Raw genomic sequence first — 7,550 nt, forward strand, 5'->3', positions numbered from 1 at the left:
CCCCCCCCCTTCCCCCAGCGGCACCGGAATTTGGAGGGACTTTATTTTTTCTTGTTCAGGGAACCTCTCCCTACACATTTCTGAAAAAATTGGAACTAGTATTTTTAGTTCCTTGCCCATTTTTGGTCTAAATTGACTGGGCTATTGTTGCTAGAGGCATGTGTAGTTTTTAAAGAAAATGCAATTTTAAAATTTAAGACGGCAGTTACGCCCTCTGGTGGTCATTTTTAGAACTTGAAAATATTTTCCGGCGATTCTTCATGACCGATTTACCCAATAATTTTCTTTGCCCCTAAGTCATACGACGAACGGTTCCCGAGATATGGTCGACGAATGGGTCGCCCGGTATTTAAAACGGATGCACTGAAGCCGAAAATGGGCTCCGTTTTAACTTGAGCAGTTTCCTTAAGGCCCTTTGAGGTTTAAAGGGATTCAAAAATCGGCATGGCCTCCATCGGAACACCTCTGTGACTTTATTTTTAGCGCATTTTTGCAAAAATTTTTTTTTGTAAAAAGTAGCTTTTAATCTCACTTTGGCTGGCTGGCTGGCTGGCTGGCAGTAAATGCGCGCCCGTAGAAAAACGCTTGTAAAAAGACAAGGAGTGTACATGTAACTATCGGGGCTGAGTAATTAAAAACGTTAGGGATGGGGCTACAAGATTTGGAGTCGACGACATCTGGACGCCATCCCCGAGCGTATTATACTAACCTGGAGATTTTTCAGTTTTTATCTATCTTCTTCTACAGTTTTTCTCTGATTGTTTTCAAATTGGTGTCGTCGGGAAGATCTTGTCAACGCGCACAACTCCTGCGTGGCGGAATTTTGTTTTTTTTCCCTAGGGGCGAAATAAACCACCTTTTGCGCGGCGCGCTTCGAGGGGTAGTCGACTTTGGGCGCCCAAAAGTTTCTTACAGCGCGAATCGCGGTCTCTCTTTCTCCTGTCACTAATAGAAGGTCGAGCTATGTGAAGTACCCAAAAGTTGAATACGATTTTATGCCGGGATTTTAGCGAAATCTACCAAAATGTGAATTACGAATGAACGGGACGTCGGAACTGTGTATCGACAAAGGGAATGTGGTAACTCCCGACGAGATCTTACTGATGGTGGAGTCGAAACTTCAAATCCGAATTGTTGCGGGTGATCAGAAGTGGGTGTCGACAAAGGGAATATGGTAACCCCCAAAGGATTTTACTGATGGTGGAGTCAACACTTGAAACGCGAATTGCGAGTGCACGGTAAGTGAGAAAATGGTACCGACAAAGTGAACGTGGTAGCTTTCGGCAAGATCTTATTGATGGTGGAGTCAATATTGGCTAATAAAACACTGATCTGCCACACAAAAATGCGCTAAAGTCCCTTCGATCTCACACGAGGACTTTGATCATTTTTTCGGATATCGATTTGTGTTCGAAACATCAGGAAGGATTAATTTCTCAAGAGCCATTGTCAGATTCTAGATCTAGATCTGTCAGATTTTCATCAGAAGATTAATGGGCAACACCCCAGTCTTGTGTAATAAATCAATCATATTTGCTACTCGTACCTGGCACCTTACGCGTTTATTTACCGAACGTTTGATGCGATGCGTTACCCTCATAAAAAAAACTTGTTAACCTGGAAAAATAATCTGTTCGGGTAACGCTAGGCAGGTGGAGTTTTACTGTGCGCTTCTTTATTTGCTCGATAAAATCTTATTTTAAAAACGGATCGCAATGTCTGGGTGCGCAAATTTCGCGCACGTCGCTAATGAATAATTTATGCCGAAAGAAGCATTTGCCGTTCCCTGACATACTACTACCGTCTTAAAATATACCGACTCGTAACACTGACTTTAATACACCTGAATTTACCGTTTTCGGCCAAAAAAAAATGTCAAAGGTTCCACGAATGAATTATGGTAATTTACTTATTATCTTTACCGTCCGCTATTAAAAGAACGTTAAAACAAAGTGGCGTCGTTAAGATTTTGCTTTATACCCGAAATCTAAAACGTCACGCTTAATGGATTACTTGGCCGGTATTACATTTTATTTTCCTTTTAAGTGAAAGGGTTTCCCCCCTCGCCGTATTAATTACACCTTGGCACGTAATGTGCATGAAAAATACTTCCGTAACCCGATCTTGGGTCAAGGAAAACGGAAGGGCCGGCTTTCCCTCAGAAATGTTTCTGTAATAGATTTGCATTTTTATGGAAATAAAATTTAAATTGTATGACAAATTCGGTAGGAATTTATCCTGACTTATTATTCGTTAAAGCTGCCGTGACAATACGTAAAGTCCTAAGGGCTATGCGAGAGAGTACGCGTTGTTTCCGAATCCTTCGAAATGGAGATTTTTGAATGAACTGCGCGAGGGTCATGAATTATTTAGGAATTTGCATATACGTCGGAATTTCAAGTTTAAAGATCGTAATACAAAAAATCACGCGAACGGCTGAGCTTAATCGTAATTTGGAATTCAAAGGCGTCGAAGGGCCATTTATTTAAAGTCGGAATTACACGTTTGAAGCCGGAATTTCGAGCGTCGCAAGTCATAGATTAGTCAGGATAAGGAATCAAAAACAACTACTACTTTCGATACTAAAAAAATGAAGTCGACGTATTATACGAACTAAAACTCAATAACTAAAACCTGAAATTCTGTGTTAAACCTCGAAATATGAGGTCAATGTCTGAATTTGCAATTTAAACTCCGGGGAGGTGTCAGAAGGCAATTTCGAGCCCTTCGTAATATTTGGAATTCTGATTTTACAATCAGGATCGTACAAATTACTAATGGCATTTAAAAATCGAAAATACGACTGCCCCGCCTACCCTAAAAATCTTGTGACAGCTTGTTCAGGTGTGCCAAGCCATGTTTTCCAAAAGGAACCCTTTCAAAAAAATCCTGACACAGCATCGCTGCCTGTAAATACATAAAAGACTAACATGCCACTGCATCTGTCTGGACCGAATGTATTCACGAGTTTTTTGGTAAATAACTATTCCTGTTCCTGTTCCACGAGTACATCCCCCAAGACTGCGCGGTGAACCATACTTACTTAAACGTCTGCGGGAAAACATCCGGCGGAAAACGAAAGTGGAGTCTTGACTGGTTTTTTCATCACGACAACGCTCCGTGCCCATTCAGCTCTCAACACTCGTGCGTTTTTGGTCAAACACTCGATCACTGTTCTTCCCCGCTCACTCTACTCGTCTGAATTTTCCCCCTTTAGACTTCTTCTTGTTCCCCAAACTCAAAAAACCTTTGAAAGGAAGAAGATTTGAAACGATGCGCCGACGGAGCTGAATGGCATCACAAAAAAAGCGTTTCAGGACTGTGCCATATTTCAGTTAAACTCAGTTTCGATTCTGCCGTCACTCCTGGTACCGGTCCGTTCTTTCTTGTACCGGGTGACCCAATAAGACTGTTCCTCGGCCATATCTCGAGAACCGTTCGTCATATGACTTAGGAGTAAAAAAAATTATGGAGTAAATCAGTTATGAAGAATGGCTAGGAAATATTTTCAAGTTCCAAAAATCACCAACAGAGGGCGTAACTGCCATCTTAAATTTTAAAATTGCATTTTCTTTAAATTTCGCATAATAAACTAAAAATTTTTTTCCACATTTTTAAAGAGAACCAGTTTATCTATCATTTGCTTATTTCAAAAACAAAGATGGTGTGGGGCGTTCAGTTGTTTTTGAAATAACCTGCTTTAACTTCTTAACCGTTTGACCGAATGTAACAAATTTGGTATAGTTGAAAAGAGCATACCTAGGGCAATGAGAATCAACCAAAATATAGTTAATTTAGTTGAATCCTTCTCCGCCAGGGGACTGTTTTGACACTGTGATCCAAAATCTTAAAAAAATAAAAAAATACAAATGGAATGCTATGACTTTTTCTTTTTGAAAAAGTAGCCAAATAACATCCAAAGAGGCCCGTGAAAACCGTTTTTCAAAATCTCGTTCCTAATCTCAAATATTTTGACAATGAGATTAATTAATTAATTAAAATGCTTAAATTGTATCTTAAATTTACTTTTTACGTATTTCCGGTATGAAAATGAAAAATATATTTATTAATCCACTTTAAACGAACAAGACAGTACAGGATTAAGTATTACACTTATGTGATAGAACCAAATCATATTTAATGAAAAACAAATACTCTTACAAAAAATCATTTAAGAATCCAGTACTGCCACTTTTGAAATCGCCTATAAAAACAACCTGGACCAATAAATTCATTGCCCAAGTCGAACCTGATTCGGAGCATTTTTTACAATGATTCTATAATTTGAGCTTGGAGTTGGAGTGGCTGGCGGTCACACAACAAGAGCGAAACTTAACATGTCCACTGCAACTAGATTCAGACTAACTTATATCTTGAATAAAAACACTATAAAGAAGCCTAACGCTATGGAAGAAAGCGCCGACCAAATCTCACCCAAATCCCCTTGCACCGGCATTGTTGTGCCACCGAACTCTCTTTGCGTAAATAGGAGGAAAGCATTCTCATTCTTCTTCAGTTCAAGAATCGACTCTATTGACAGTGTTCCCATTAAATTCTCAGTTCAAACTCTGTCGCGCTTTATTTCCACGGGGTTAGCTTCTTATATGTTTTTATTCAATGCTTATATATTACCAAGCATATACAAATTATAATATAAAATATAATAAAATAATAAGACTAATTTACTAACAACATTATCAAAGAACCTGCTAACGTCATTTCTAGTAGAAACTCTTCAAAATCAATTTGTCAGATGGCTTTTAGGTAGGCCTTGGAAAATTAAACAAATGAAACACGATGCATTATAAAATAATAACAGCCGTAATTTGTAAATTATTCTGCTGTGTTTACAATCAGAAAGTGCAGTTTTTTGGATTTGTAATCTTTTCTAAAATGCCGATTTCTAATCAAGAAGCATTTAATATGCTGGCGATATATTTTGAGTATTTTCAAAATGCGACCATCGCTACCCACGTCTTCTATTTGCGTTATCCGAATTGACCACGAACCATCGCCGCCAGCATATAAATGCTTCTTGGTTAGAAATCGGCATTTTAGAAAAGATTACAAATTCAAAAAACTGCATTTTCTGAATTCTTTATTCTTTAAATAATCCAGCAATTATAGTATAAACTATATCAGTGTCGTCAAAGACTATAAACTAGTGCATCTACCAACAGAGCAATTTACACATATAAATAAAATAATAAGAGGTCAAGTTAAAATACAGTAAAACACACAGACAAAATATCACAGAATATTAGAACACCAATTAGTAAGTAGAAACTCTTCAAAAGTGTAAAACTAATCACAGCATTTCTTAATTTACTCCTATAGGCAATGTTTTTAAATTCAAGGGTACTTTGTTATAAAACTGTAACTGAAAATGTATACACAGCAGAATAATTTACAAATTACGGCTGTTATTATTTTATAATGCATCGTGTTTCATTTGTTTAATTTTCCAAGGCCTACCTAAAAGTGTAGGGTGCTTTTCTTTCGCGCCATCGACAAATACCGGAAATACGTAAAAAGTAAATTTAAGATACAATTTAAGCATTTTAATTAATTAATTAATTACTCTCATTTTCCCAATATTTGAGGTTAGGAACCAGATTTTGAAAAACGATTTTCACTGGCCTCTTTGGGTGTTATTTGGCTACTCTTTCATAAATAAAAGTTAAAGCAGGTTATTGCAAAAACGCCCCACGCCATCTTTGTTTTTGAAATAACTGAGTTTTTGTTTTTACGAAAATGATAGATAAACCGGTTCTCTTTAAAAATGTGAAAAAAGAATGTTTAGTTTATTATGCGAAATTTAAAGAAAATGCACTTTTAAAGTTTAAGATGGCAGCTTCGCCCTCTGGTGGTCATTTTTAGAACTTGAAAATATTTTCCAGCGATTCTTCATGACCGATTTACCGAATAATTTTTTTTACCCCTTAGTCATACGACGAACGGTTCCCGACATATGGCCGAGGAACAGTCTTATTGGTTCACCCGGTACAACTCGTTGAATCTCTTCACCAAGAGGATCAACTTTCCAATACTGTCCATTGTTGACGATCTGATGCGATTTTGTCATCGAAGGCGACTGCCATCCCCTTGTCTTTTATTTTTCCCACAGATAGAAGGTTCATTCGCAGATCTTGAACCTAGAACACGTCCTGAATTTTAACGTCCTAGACTTTTCCGTCAAAATCCGACTTAATCTCCACTATCCCTCTTTTATCTTCGTCGACGAATTGGTGGCGAGTTTTAACTTCATTCTATTTGTATTCTGTAGCGTGACCTCAATGCACCAATTGCTTCTCTCATATTTGAGAAATCCTCCAAAGGCTTCTGGTATTACTACTTCAGGATACGTCGCTGTAGCTTCCACATCCACATGTATACGTTTACCTTGGTTGCGTTGTTTTTCTTCTCTTTCTTGTTGCAAAATTTGGCCATGTGTCCTTCTTCTCATTTTTCCCCAACTTGTCGAAACTCTTTTTTGCAACCATGGCATTTTAAATTCCTGTCTCTGTGCTTCCTTGAATCAAGGCATTCAATGATCTTGATTCTCAGTTTCCTGGGGTGAGACTTCAGCGTTGTACAAAGTACCTCGAAACTTGGTAGAAGACTCAGTAAAACGAGATAAGAATACTTAGTTATTTTCATAAAAGTCATGAAAATGACACATTACTGGCGAGGAAATATTGAAGGCACCTTGGGGGCCGAGTACTTTAATTTCCGAGTCAAGTAATGCCATTTTACTGACGAGTTTTGTATTAAATTTTACTCGAAATCGTATTTTAGTATAACATTTCAATTTGTATATAAAACTTTTGATTAATGTCAATCTGTCAGTGACGACAGGTGTCATTATAGACATTAGAAATGTCACAAATGCGGCCTGTAAAGTGACGGTGCGGCCGGTAAAGTGATGGGTGCGGCCAGTAAAGTGACAAGCGGCAGGAAATGTAGTCTGCTCTGCCTCTGTCATGGAAACTCAAATTTCCTTACAGAAAGTAGGCATGAAAATGAAGGTTTCAGGACGATTTTGGGTAAAATAATTTCTTACTGATCTCCAGTGACAGTTCCTTGAGTTTTTGCCATGTTATAAACAGGTCATTTAAATGTTTTCTCATATCCTCTTCCTCCTTTAGTCTCGTTACTACAAACTTTCTAATCAGCATTGATTTTCTTAGTGATCCCTGTGTCAAGTGAATTCTCTGCAGTTTCTTCCACATTTCTTTCGAGGTCTGACATTCATTGGTTAACTCACCAAGGATTGCGCATCTTCATCTTTTTTTAACCAAGTTTTTCTTTCAGCCATTGACGTTGCTGTCGGAATTCCATTTTCTCCGATTTGAAGTTCTGGATTCACTTTTTAACCTGACATGTATTCCCATAGGCCATTTGACGACACCGTGAACGACAATTTTCGTGTATCAGTGATTCAATCTTCGCTGATTCGTACAGTGTCATCCGTTCGTTCGTCCAGTCACTAATTCACTTCCACGTTATGTGACGCTAATAAGGTACGATAATGAAATTAATAAAAACGA

This window comes from Photinus pyralis, unplaced genomic scaffold (genome assembly GCF_008802855.1).
Source record: "Photinus pyralis isolate 1611_PpyrPB1 unplaced genomic scaffold, Ppyr1.3 Ppyr1.4_LG2, whole genome shotgun sequence".
Classification (NCBI taxonomy): Eukaryota; Metazoa; Arthropoda; class Insecta; order Coleoptera; family Lampyridae; genus Photinus; species Photinus pyralis.